Source organism: Scomber scombrus, chromosome 5 (genome assembly GCF_963691925.1).
Source record: "Scomber scombrus chromosome 5, fScoSco1.1, whole genome shotgun sequence".
In the NCBI taxonomy this organism is placed as follows: domain Eukaryota; kingdom Metazoa; phylum Chordata; class Actinopteri; order Scombriformes; family Scombridae; genus Scomber; species Scomber scombrus.
The window spans coordinates 8,753,888-8,768,364 of NC_084974.1; positions in this window are offsets into that span (position 1 = coordinate 8,753,888).

Genomic DNA, 14,477 nt, shown 5'->3' on the forward strand with positions numbered 1-14,477 from the left:
TGATGGTGAGGCAATGTAAGGTTTTTTAATGACGCTCTAGGTACAGATTAAGAGTGAATAGGTAGCAACTGCAGAAGTCTGAACAGTGTGTATGCTCCTAATAATCTTGTGAAAAATCCCAATTAATTTAGTTTTCTAGCCAGAAGGAAGCGTCCTTGCTTTTATTAAGTAGAAAGTTTTAGAGTAAATACAAGAATTTAACATTTAACATTTGAAACATTGTTGACATACTTTGCACTTTATGAATTGCTAGCCGAACCCGATGAGGACCACCACTTTAACCTTGTATCATCTGTCACATTATATATCAATGCTTGTCTATAACTTGATGTTTTTGTCTTTGTTTAAAAGAGTATCTACAACAGCAGAGCAAAGCACTGGGAAGGACCACCACAGTCTGCATAGTTCAAAGTGACAAAACAGTACAACAAGAATGTTAATGAGTCCCGGCTTCTATCTTATGAGAACATGCTGCCTCTAGGCCCACCTTTGGCAAATCGGCTTATATAATAATCTCCTGAGAGATAGAAAACAACCAACCTCTTCCAATAACTTCACTATGAGGGATAGTTTGTACTTGAATCAGTGACAGAAGTAGCAACTTACAAAACTATAGAAAACATCAGCTGTACATCTTGTCTGTCTGTCAGTCTGTGTAGGAGAATGACCAAGAGGTAAATGTTGCTGTCTCTATAGAGTCTACTGCTTGGGATACCCTGCAAATATATCTTGGTTTGGTCTATGATGCAGTATGCAGGCAATATCGAGGTTAAGTTTAAAGAAACTGAACAATATTGTTTATTTTCAGGCTTTGGAGACAGGACAAACAGGCAGTCCCGTTCACAGAAGCATTTAAATATTATATGATTTCTGGTTTCTTCTGGCCTCTGCCACTGTTGGGAGACCGCTGCTGGCCTCATGAACCCACTGTGGCTGTATTTTCACTCTGTTTGAATGTGATGTTCTTGCAGGATAGCTGTTTTCACTTCTGATGACAGAGTTAAAACTTGAGGATGGATTTTAGGCTTCACATTCACCAAGATTTGTTGGCATAAACCATTTGCATTTGAACTCAAGTCTCCGCAATGTGTTAGAGAAGCACACAAAATTTGCATACAACAATCATTTTCAGTTCATTTAAATCTTCCTCTACTGTACATATACTAGTACACATACTGAGGTTTTTTTTGAGGGGGTTTTTGCTTGAGGCTTGCTTGGGAAAGATAGAACATTGTTGTGTAGCACTGTCAGAGCACATGGGTGAAATACTGTATTTTCCAAGTGAAAAGCACTTAATAATTCAGGTAGCATGAGAGAATGGCACAATACTTCTCCAAGAACAGAGTGTACAGTAACAGTGAACATTAACCATCAGTCAGTTTGTAAATGTTGGAAAAACTGCAGGGTGAGTCATGAATTATTCAGACAGATCAAGGTTGTGTCACTTTGCTGAGGGAAAGCGCATGTAACCACCTTTAATAACAGCACAGAGTCACACACATAGAGACCAAGCAATAGTTCTGCTGCAAAAATGAATGGTGCCTCTTTGTAGCCAGTATCAGCATTGTAACTGTGCTAAAGCGGCCATTAAGGATAAAGGCATTGCATCAAAATACTGGTTTACTCTCTCTGTGCTTCAGGGTGGTCCAGTCCGGAAAGAACAGAGGAAATAAAGCAAGGGGAAAATCAAGGAAAAATAAAACAAAGTAGGCTACTGCCCAGATGGAATTCAATCAATAAATATTTGAAAAATCCCAGAAGTCTGTGATGTTGGATTACTAATTCCCAAAACTGCAACAAATGCAGATCTGTTTTAACACACAGACTACATGTGTTCATGCATTATTCATTATTCGGTGTGTGCCTGTGCATGTTAACTTTACACATGTGCTTAAAAGCACAGTTATAAAGTAATAGAGGTCAGTCTTGTCCCTGAGCTGGTGTCGTGTAACAGTGTTACAGTCAGACTAGATCCTAACTTTCACTTTTCACATTCCTTTTTCCCCACTGTTGACAACAAATACAAATGTGCACTGACTGTGTGGTACCCTCGACAAATAGCAATATAGAATTCATCACTTTCAGGGTGGGAAATTGTTTTTACAATTAAGGAATGCGTTATCATGCAATTTCACAGGGTGAATTTGCCAGTCCATTTAATTTCACACTTGCATAGAAGAAGAAGAAGAAGAAATATTCTGAAACATTCATTTGGTGTAGGTGAAATTATCTCATTCCATTCTGTCAAACAGGGTAAAAAGTCCAATGTTTCGTGTCAGCCTAAATAAAAGAAATCGTCTTTTTTAGTATGTTCCACTGAGTTGAACTCCCCTGAGATGGGTTTTGGCTGTTTAATCAGGGCAATGAGGCAGGTGTGTGAAGTCGGTGCCAAGGAGAGCATTAAAATCTAGAGATGCTGAAGTGAAATGAGCTGTAATGGATTAATGTAGGTACTCATTCAACACCACAGTCTTTTGGATAGTGAATACAGATCAACTACTATGTCTACCACTGCATGTACTGCATGCCTGTTACTGTGATACGTGTGTTGAAAGACCACAGGGAGCAAACTGATCCAGCCTGTGGTTCAGCACCATGGACAGAGATAGTGCAGCAGCGCACCACAGAGCCCGGCTCGCAGCTGTGACAACATGGCTTCTGTACACACTGCTGTTGTATGTTGGATATCAGTATTGGCTATTGGTCTATACTGATGTATTCCCTCAGGCTTCTATACGTTACTCCAGAATATAGCGTCTTATTTAAATGGAAATGTAATCTACAAGAGCAAAAGCATCTCAGAAGACATACATTACAGTCCTTTGGTTATTCTGTTATCCATCTTCTTTTCTCCTTACACCAGACTTCCTCATACTGTGGAACAATCCCCCTGGTTCCTTTGTGGTATTAGACTACTTTACATTAACAGTATTACAAAAAAAGGAGGGGGGGGGGGGGGGGGGGGGGGGGGGGGGGGGGAGGGGATATAAGCTTCCAAGTTGAACAAAGCACACCACAGACAGACCTCTTAAACCCTGCTGAACTCTTCAGCAAAAACAAACAAGTAGTAACCCTAAAAATACATTGCATTGGTTGGACCAGGAAGATAGACATATTGTGTGTAGTTAAGAAGTTCTATAAAATCCCAAAAGTCTTGGTAATTGTCAAAAGTTGGACTCCACTTCTTGCTTTTTCATTGTGAATAATGAGATGGGGGGATCTTTTGGTTACACTCCAGCAACATACAGGTGGAGCAAATGACCTGCATCATATCAAATTTTACCCCAATTCTGCTGTTTAATAGCCGAAACCATTCTTGCCTGTTTATCGCAGTCAGTCTTCCTACCGCCTCCTAGTTTTTTCCTAGGACAACAGCCAATGTATTGTCCAGTCTGCTGAGCAGGTGATTGGCTGTCAACTCCCTTTCAAAAAAACACCTCCAGTGTAAGAGAGAAGGAAAGCCGAGGTAGAACTGCCATCGACCCTGCTCACTCAGGAAACCGTTCTGTGCACAAACCTCCCTCCTGGATATGAAACTGCTGCATTAATGTCATGGTGATGCCTTCACCGTCTGCTTTCTCCCTTCTGCCGCTGGCTCTGTACTTCCCTTCCTCTCGGTGTTCAGAGTTTATTCACCAGGCTCGCTGGTTTCAGAGAGTTTCTTGCCTTTGCTCATTACCTGATTGACTGTGTCACCTGCCACCTGCCAGCACAGCTGCTCTGCATTTGTTCATTAATGCTTTAAGTGCATGTTAAAGTTATTGTGACACTGATTGTCTGAGATACTTGAGTTGGCCATGTTGTCTGGCCTGCTGTTGCCTGGCCAATGTTTTTTTTGTTGTTGTTTTTTGCCATTGCATCCTTCTTAACACTACTAGTGAAAATGCCAAAAGTTTGAGTGGAACTGACAATGAGAGTTATTATGCAGCTTCCATCACACACTAAACGCAACAATGTGAGAGGTCTTTCTCAGAACAGTCTATGTCAGATTTATAAAACATCATTTTCAGATTCTCAGATACCACTGAATGTTCTGAAGCAAAGTAATGAAGCTTAGCCAAAGTCCAGTGAGGAAGATTATCTTTGTGTACCAGGCATAGTTTGTTGCTCATTCCACCCTGTCTTCCTTTTCATTCACGCATGCTGACCTATTTACTCAGTGCTCAGGGGGCATATTCTCATTTGTCACTTGTCGATCACGTCTATCCAATAGCACAACGACACACTCTCATCGTTAGCCTGTCATCTAGTTGCAGTCTTGTTAAATATGTCTCTCTCTCTTTCTTTGCTCTAGTCCGGCATGCAGCTGTTATGTGCGCCCCTCCACCTCCCCATCTCTGCCCAGTCTCCGCAAGATCAGCAGTCCCATCTTTTCATCAGCATCATTCTCATTGGACTTCATCAGCTTCCACCAAAGACACCAAGCACCAAAGACTTTCATATTATAAACATCATTATTTTCTCATTCACTTGTCTTTCCTGATTGAAATATGATTCATATTGACAAATTTAACATGAAATGATTTAGGAGAAATTTAGAATTTTTGTAATTCATTTCCTATGTAAGTTCAATTTTTGGAAAATTGTTTGGGAAGTTTTATGGAGAAGTGGATCCTGAATCCAAACAGGAACAGATTGATAATAAGTGTAAGAACAACACAGAGAAGATCAAAGAGAGGCAAGAGAAGCACACTCCGTTTTGGAAAGTCTCTGTATTCAGATGGAGAAAACAGAACAGGTTTGAGCTTTCTGGGAAAACCAAAGGGACATGATTGGAGCTGCCTGGATGGAGGTGCATGAAAGAACTAAATCTGCCTTCCAGAACAGCCTGAAGGAAATCAAGACAAATAGCCAACAGAGCTTTTGAGAATACTGAATAGCTACTGAGTAAACAATAATGCAAGAAAAATGTCAGGAGCAGGTCAGGCAGCTGAAAGTGCTGATCCTGAAAAAGAAAACAAGGAAAAGCCGATCTTTCACTTCACATATGAACTGATGGCTCTCATAAATGTGCATTTGCAGACTTTTTTTGCCAAGACAATCATAATGAAAGAAGAGGGGCAGAGAGAGAGAGAGTGAGAGAGAGAGAGAGAGAGAGAGAGAGAGAGAGAGAGAGAGAGAGAGAGAGAGAGAGAGAGAGAGAGAGAGAGAGAGAGAAAAAAAATGCAAATCAGCACAAAGATGTTTGTGTGGAGAAAGAAGGCGGTGACATGAGCCTCTTGATGATTGAAAATAGGCAGCCACCTCTGCTGATCATTTTGCTTTGGAATAAACACTCACTGGATGCAACATCTTGTTCCTGTCACTCTCTTGTCAACAATCAAATAATGGCAAATCTGATGTAAAACCTGAAATGGAAATAAAATCATAAATATGAATACATGCTCAACATTTTTAGCCTGTCACTCAGTTTCTTATTCATTTCACTCATTATCCTCTGTACCAGGCTGACAAAAAATATATCCACCAGCGAACAGCTGTGGGGCACATCCACTGACACTTGTGCAAACCGACACACTATTTGATATCCACCACATCTCTTTCTTTGCCTATTCCTCTGGACAAATGAAATACGGCTGCCAGTAAATTGATAAGGTGACGAAGGGAGGAGAAAGAAGCGACAAACACAGATAGAAAAAGATAGAAAGAGAAAAAAAATTGACAAAGGACACAGAGGAAGAAGAATCCTTGCCAGCTGCTGGGAAACTTATTATGTGACAGGTGGTAAGGCCTTGATACCACACCAAATTTGATTCCATCATGCTATTGCAATATCCTCCCTTTACCACAATGCAATCATATTTTTCGCTTTCTTCTAATGGAGGCTTTTCAACAGAGGTGCATTGAGAGAGAAGATGGAGGCACAGCCACTTCAACACTTATAGATAAAGAGGACAAGATGGAGCCAGTAATGATCCACCACTTCACTTAAATTGTCTACCAAAAGGCATTTCATTAAAGGGGTGTTACTGTTCTGTAAGGGGATTTGCTTTCATTCACTTCACACAGATAGAAAAAAAAAAGTCTTTTTCTTGGCTCCCCAAACACTGATGGCAGGTGGTCATAGAAATATTATCTGTTGCTGATTTATTTTAAAGCAGAGATATGAACTAAAGAGCAAGATATTATCCTTAGGAAATGATGGAGACTAAAAACCAAAACCTCATTGCAAGTGGCCAAAAATGTGACTTCAGGCAGGTTTAACATTCCTCTTTCTTCTAATTTCTATGAACATTCCTTTAGGGAAAATGCTGAGGTGTGGAGTATGTGTTGAATTAAACGTTTATATTAATTGGAAATGTGAACTTTATTTCCCTGTATGTAATATAATATTCAAAGAAGCTCATATCTGATCTTCTTGGCTGCTTTTCCATTGACTACAAAACAGAAACGTCACATCAAGGCTTTGAGAAATCAGCTCCTTTGCATGTATGAGGCAATCATTACTTAGTGTTTGACTCTATATATTTATCATTTAATTACTTTCACGTCACACCGTCTTATGACTTTGAAGGCTCAGCGGTTTCACTCAGTCCAACAAACCTGCATCTTACATCTCATCAGTGAGATCTGGTCCCATATCTCTTCTCTTCTGAAAAAAGCAATCTGCTGTTATACCATTTCCTGTCAGTCTCAGTCCATCTAATCCCCTCTGCCTCAGAAATTCATGAAAAGTTTGTTTTCTAAACTGGAAGTTATAGACTATAGATTGGATCTGGTATTTTGTTTCCAATGAGACCTCAGTTTTCACTTTCACTCCACTCCTGACAATGTTGTACTGTGATCACACACAAATACAAACACACACACAAACACACACAAAATGCCTTCCTGCTTACCCGCTGTGAATTTTTGATGTGTTGCCCGAAGCTAAATGAGTTAGAAGCAAAGTGCAGCACATCTTGTAAATTAGTGTCTTTAAATTTCTGTGTGTGCGTGCCTACAAGGATGTGTGTATATTTTGTGTCTGTCACATCCCACTCACATCATGCACACTTGCCTCCTTTTTTCCCGCAGACAGTATATTCTCCTGTTTCGAAGAGATGGGAGGGTGAATTGCGGGGTTTCTCTCTGTGCTATTAGACCCTACAGGCTGTTTTCGACCGTTAGTTTCCAGGCACGCATCAGAGACACTGTAGATCAGTTTGAAGAAAGTTTCTCCTCCAGTCCCCCATATGTTCTTCTCTACTTCCAACGCAAGACAAGGCAGTATAATCCATTGCACACTTTTACACAAAACAAGTAGTAAAGCACAGTAAAACTATAGCAAAATAACCATCCTGGAATACAAAAGCAAGGGGTTAAGTGTAATATTCAAGTGTAGTCACTTCATGCACAATCAGGCAAGCTGCATTCAGTGGATGTGAGAGAGAACACCCACATAGAGTTACAATAATAAACATGTGGTATTGGTTGCGGAATAAAGGACATACAAATTAATTTTAAAATGATTCTATGGTGGTTAAAATGTATTAGCATCTACATAAATGTCTATGTCATAATCATACCACATGTGCCTCAAAGTTTACTGTGAGATGATCACCTTGGTAAGTCTCATCATCAAAAGTGAGGATTTCAAGTACAGAAAAATATGTGTGAGCCCACCTGATGAACTTGGAGATGAACAAGTTACGAATAATGAAATGGACTAACTTCACATGAAACTGATCTATTCATTTTAAATTACATTGAATCATGGAAATGTTGGTGCTTTCCCACGTTCATTAGTAACACCATCTGAAAAATTCTTCAAATGAGAGGTGAAAAGTAGAACTACTAACTAATGGTACTCCTGCTCCTGAACCACAGTTAAAATCGAAAATGTTAATGTTGCTTCCCAGTAAATTTGCATTACAGTTTAATGGGATTCACTACTTTTTTTTTACTTGAAAAGTAACAAACTACTTGGGTATTCGACTGTATAGTAACTTTTTCATCCAACCTCATTACACAAACTACTAACATCATCTCACTCTCGCTCAAAGTTTAAATTGTTTTTCTGAGCAATTCTATTTCTTTAAACTCTGAACCTGTCCATCGCTGTACTGAATCTTTTTCTTATCACCTCATTTTCTCTCTTCTTTCCCTTTCACTTTCTCCATGGATTTTCTCCCAGATGGACTGCTTTGACCCCTGACTCACCAGGTTAACAACATCTATAGAACTTCTGCAACTCTATCAGACCACCAAGAAAAACACTGCCGTCAAACAAACTGCTTTTTTCTTTCCCTCCTTTGTTCGTTTCTGTCGTCATCTTCTTTAGTGTTTTATTGATTGCTTTTGTAGTTTGCCTGGAGAACTAAATGTGTTTGTTTTGATGGATTGTATGAAACAAACAAAAATGTATAGACATTTAAAAAAATAGCATGGCTTGTGCAATTCTGCACAACTTGTTAACACTCTTCAGAGTATCATGCATAGCAAAGCAAGCAATAGAAAATTAATATAATGCTAACAGTGATGAATTTATTCAAAGCATTTTCCGGTGTATGCAAGCTCAGCTGCTGTGTGGAAAACAGGAAAGGCATTCAAACATCAGAAAACCATGGGGAATATTAGAAAAGTAATTACCTAAAATGCTAAAATGGCAGCATATTTCTTTAACAAATGCCACAGAAGTGAAGTGAGGACCCAGGTGACTGAAGTTTCCAGAAGGGTTATTTCCCCCCAAATTTGGGACTGTTCCAGATATTCTGTATGAAATTTAAATGATAAGAAATGCATGTGCAGAAATGCTAAAGATGGGTTTGGGGTCATTTGGGGCCGGTGTTGCCATTGCATAGTTTGTCCAACAGAGGGTTTTGTAATTATTTTTATTTAAATTTGCATGTTTCAATCCAGATTTCTTTGAAGAATGAGTTTGAGTAAACCTCATTAACAGTGTTTAAGTATGTTATGTCTACCTCCAGTATCAGTCAGGCTGTTGTTGTGGTGTCAGATATTGTTGGCAGTTAGCCCTGGCTGCTCAGCATCTCCCTAATCCTCTACCAGCTGGTCATCATAGTATAAATCCATACTTAGTATGTATGTGAACACATGTTTTCTGAAATGTCAGCACATGTTAATTGATTGATTATTATTAATGTGGTATGTGTACAATAGTGTGTAAACCTTTGTAAACACAGACTGTTTTAAAAAAGTGTCGCTCTAATTTAATTACTTAAAATGAACCCTTTCTTTACACCATTATTATAATAATTTGTATGGTTACTGTTTTTCTGTCCTTACTAAAGAACACTAAAGAAAATATTATTCAAAAAACTTCCACTGGTAGGGACCACCTCACTGGTGTAGACAGGTATTCTGACAATTACTGATATTATGTTTATCTACACTGTACAACGACAAGCCTGTAGCTGGCAGGACTTCCTGTAACGATCCTTGAATAAGATTAAGTCTCTTGCTGAAGGTGCCCCACTGTTTGACCAGTGAGCTGTGGGGCTGTGAGATATTAGATAGATAGATATGCAGACAGACAGGCAGATAGTTCACATTACACATTTTTCAGACATGAATATAAAGAGAAAGAGACGCAGGCAGCCAGTTCCACAGTTCAGGGCTATTATGAGATGGCTGCTCTACAGACGACACTGGAGAGAAGAGAACATCTTGGATAGGACCATGTAATGGATGTCCAAAGTGATTTCTCACAAACAGCATTGTGCATTCAGCCTGGAAACCAGAGAGGCTTGATTGGCCATATTCAGCTCCATAGTTGGCCACATGTCTGCCCTGCTGGGAAATGGGTTTTTGTTTTTTTCCCCCTTTTTTCCAGTCTTTTTTCATTTGTTCTCTGTTTCATTGGTCTCTTTAGCTTTAGTTAGTGAATCACATATTGATTAAACAAGTGGACACTCACATAGATACATATACACATAGGATCCCATCACAAGTCTGTTGCTATTTTTTCAGGTTTGAAACTTGAAGATTGTTGTAATTGTATCCAGTTTCTTGGGGATTGAGATTCATTATCATTGTTAGCATCCTGTATTAGACATAAAGATGGTGTTCAATTTGGAGAGAACCTGGACCTCTCTTACTATACTGTATATATCCCTTTGTGTGCTCAGCATTTTTGTAAGATTTCCCATTTCCCTGCACATGAGCACAGCTTTGTCTCTGGCATCTTGATATATGATGGGTGCAATTTACAAATGAATGTATCTAAAATAATGAGACAGAGACAAAGAGGGAGAAAGCTGAACTCAGAAAAGAGTTTAGTCTCACACAGTCTCAACCTTTCCATATTGTAAAATATATTATCTTCTGGTTCACCAAAGTTATGTGGCCGCAATTAAGTATTGTAGCATTTCTGACAGTTTAATAAAGTTAAAAGCTTTCTGCTGCGGCCCACCAGGGCAGGAGGTTAAAATACATTGTCTAGACTACTAAGGTCATCTGTACTAACATTTATCAGAGCAACAGAAGACACACATTTCTTGGCCCAACCTACCATTTCATCATATATTTAAGAAATTAAAGTTAAAATGATCTTCTAGTTTTGTTGCCATATTGTGCCATAGTAATATTAGTGATTATCTTGTGAAAGATGGATCTCATTGTCGTCTTTGGTGTGTTCATCCTGCTGACCTGTGGACCGAGTATATGTTAAATAATGTGTTTTTTGGCAGGAACAAGTAGGGACATACTTGAGTGCTCAGGAGTGAAGTGGCAATAATGTTAAACAATGACTAAAACAGAGTTGTGTTGTAAGTAAGAAGAAATACATTCAAAAGATGTTTTAGATTCATGATCAATTGGATCTCAGAAAGCAGATAATGAACCACAATGTTCTGTTTAGGAGTGTGAACACATACACACATAGCATTCTAGCTGCAACACACTCTCATGTACATACACACACATGCACACATACACACTCACCAGGGTGGTGGTCTCACGTACAAATAATGAGCACAATCCTCAGGAGCAGTGCCCCATTGCTCTTTCTGCCTCTGCTTTTCCAAAGGTCACTCCTGTTGATCCTTAACGCTGAAATGGGCTAGAGGAAGAATAAAGGGTTCAGATTAGAACTGAGGCCATGGAGATTAATGTAATTAAAATGCACCAATTAAGACTGCATTAAGACAAGTGTTCTGTCAGCTGCAAGTTATTTCCCCTCCATTCAACTGAATTTGAATAAGTCCATTAATAATCAATCCATTACCACTGGATACTTTGCCATGTTATAATGCATGCAACACTGTGAGGATGTATTTTCTACCAGTGTGGTAGAGAACAGTACGGAGCCCCGAAGGGACATGAGGCAAAAGAAACAAAAAAAACATGTGGAGCCCCTGAAGGGACATGGGGGAAAAAAAGGAGCCAGTTATTTCGGGATCCCGAGATGGCTAAGTCGAGAATCTAAGATAACTTTTGTTAACATTTGTCTAACTTTGCGAGTTCAGTTTACTTCCGGGTCACTTCAGCAGCCATCGGGACAGCTTCAAGAGCAATTAAGAACCATGGAGGAGGATTTGGAAGACTACCTGCGCGCCAGAGATGTCCCACAGGAAGAGATAGCGCAAATGAACAGAGACAAGGTGGGCAGAAATAATGTAGCTTAACACGCTAGCTGTAGCTAATGTTAATATGTTAATGTCCTAGCTGTAGCTAATGTTAGCGACATGTGTATGTGTGTATGTACACTATGTGTATAGTTAGCACTCATCGCATGAAGAGCACACTGACAGTGCACAAACAGATGAGTCAGCAGCACTTCTTGATGCTGACAGTTGGCAGGCAGCAGTGACAGAGAGTTACTTTTAGCATGGAGTGATTCTGTATTGGCGAAGTTGGTGTATTGTATGAGTGGAAGTTTCAGAGCTACACAGAGCGTTCCCACAGCTCTATGTTCCCAAGTTTCTAAGAAATTATTGAAATTAAGCCCCTCTTTTCCCACAGCTCTATGTTCCCAGGTTTCTAAGAAATTATTGAAATTTAGGCCCTATGTTCCCACAGCTCTATGTTCCCACATTTCTAAGAGATTATTGAAATTTAGACCCTATCCCTCCGTCCCACAGACATGTGGGGTGTCCCGGTACCTCTGTGAGGCTACGAGTGAAAGTCCCTCATGAGCAATAATTTACAAATTTGGCACTTTTCTCCTCATTGGTATGGATCTGTTGGTGGAGTAAGACGGGACTCAGCCATAAAGATATTGCAGAGATCATAAACATTTGGATCACGTGGTACAGCCAACAGAAAGACACACTCATTTTTGCACAGTTGTATGTGTTCATCTTCAACAAGGGAGAGGAAATCTGTTGTCTGGTAAAGTTCAGGAACAGCATACATCACATTAGGCCGAACGCTGGGGACATTCAGGTTTCTCGATGGCCTGATGGTGTGTGAATTCCAAACCTGTGCAGTGTCATCCAACTCATCCTGTTAAAAACAATATATTAATACATTTAGGAAGAGCTGTACATACAGATCAACTTAAATCAAGCTCTAAATAACAGCATTCATACCACCCCCACCCTCCATCTCTCTCTCCCCCTTCCTCCCCTTTCTGTCTCTGTTACTCCCTCTTTCTCTTTCTACCCCTCCTCTCCATCTTTCTCTCCCCCTTCCTCCCCACTCTCAACCCCCCCTTCTCCCCTCTCTTTCTCTGCTACTCCCATCTTCTCTTTCTACCCCTCCTCCCCATCTCTCTCTCCCCTTCCTCCCCACTCCGTCTCTGTTGCTCCCTCCTTCTCTTTCTACCCCTCCTCTCCATCCCTCTCTCCCCCTTCCTTCCCTCTCGATCTCTCTGCCTCTTCTCTTTCCTCCCTGACCTGGAAGTACATTAACGTCACAAAGTTATCTCAGGATCCCATGATAACTAAATCAGGATCCCGAGATAAGTATATAAAAAACATTTCTGCTCTCCATGTCCCCTCGGGCTCCGTAGAACAGCCTTCTGCAACTCTGAGCTGCATGAGTGTATAAACACTGCCCCCTAGTGGTTCATGTCTTACTTCTACACTTTACAGGGCTTCATGAGCTTGTTGAAATAAGCATGGCCTGGTATAAATCAGCTAAATACACCATGGACATACCAACAGAGCACACACACACACATACACAACCGTTCCTTTAATCACAATCTAATCTATAATTCAGGGCAATACATAAAACTCTTGATACCCCCAGTTTGATGAGATATGTGAATATCAGGATAATATGGCACAGTATAGGCAGTAATGAGCAGAAACATGCATTCAGTCACTCATTACACAACACTTACGAAAATCTGCCGAGCCCTTGTTTCATAAACTGCATGGATATGGAATGGTCGTAAAGTAAAGGAGTTTTTTTTTACTTCTTAGATCATCCAATGGCATGCGCTGTCCAGTGAGCTCACAGGTGTAAGTCATGAGCATTTACAGAGCGAGTTACTGCAGTTAGAGAACATGAAGGAGCCTGCTCAGATAAATGCTGCAACGTATGCTGCTATTGATGGAGCAACAGCAGGTGCATAGAGAGGATGGTTGTGAAGATTATTCTTCCCCTGCTGCATTGCAAGGGAGAACATAGGTGTGAGGTTGATGACAATCTGTGACCGAACAGACAGAAGCAACAGGAGGTCCTATGATTCCATGCACTATTTACTTCATTTTCCTACTATACTACTACATAGAGTCAGCCTATGTTTTGTTTCAGTATTCAATTTTTTTTCTGTTTACTATATTGTTCTGTGTTGTGTGACCATTGCAGGGAGAGGAACTAATCATTTTGATGACAGTGGCTTACTCACTGACACAATCACTCAATTTTGAAACATCAATTAAAGGTTTTGGGTGAGTTACAACCTTTTTAGTATTTTTCTGTGCGTATGAGCTGTTTCGGGAAATGTGCCAAAGCAACTGAAAATTGCAATCAGCTAAACTGTGAGGATGAGCAGCACAGAGGAAATGTGTAAACAGAAAATAATTGCACATCTTAATGTGTATGTGTTCACGTATCCAGTGTGGATTGGAATCTGCAGCTTTACTTACAATACACTTACGATATCTTTTTTTTTTTTTTTTTGCAGTATTACACAATTTGTCTTGGGAATAGAACCCACAAGTGCACAAAGAAACTAGCACACTTGCATATTTTTTCATATTGTTATTCTGTACAGATCTCTTTTCTTTATGGTTGCCTTAACAGCCTGCAGCAGCACCAAAGGCTCAATGAATGTGTTTCATAGAAAGCTTGCTGAGCAAACCCTGAAATGTGGTATTAATATTACACAGTATTCTGCCAGTGGGGCCCAGCAGCTCCTCCTCAACACGCTATCTAAATGAGATATTTTATGCAAAATATATTAAATATATATTAGATATATAATAAATGTAATTAAAATGCAGTACAATGTCATTATTCATTAATGATCATGTTCCACTTGAGGGTGTATTTTTCTATCTTCTATATTTATTTCGTATTTAAAAAGTGACTTTCATAGATTCACCTTGAATACATGAAGCAGTTAGACACACGCACACACA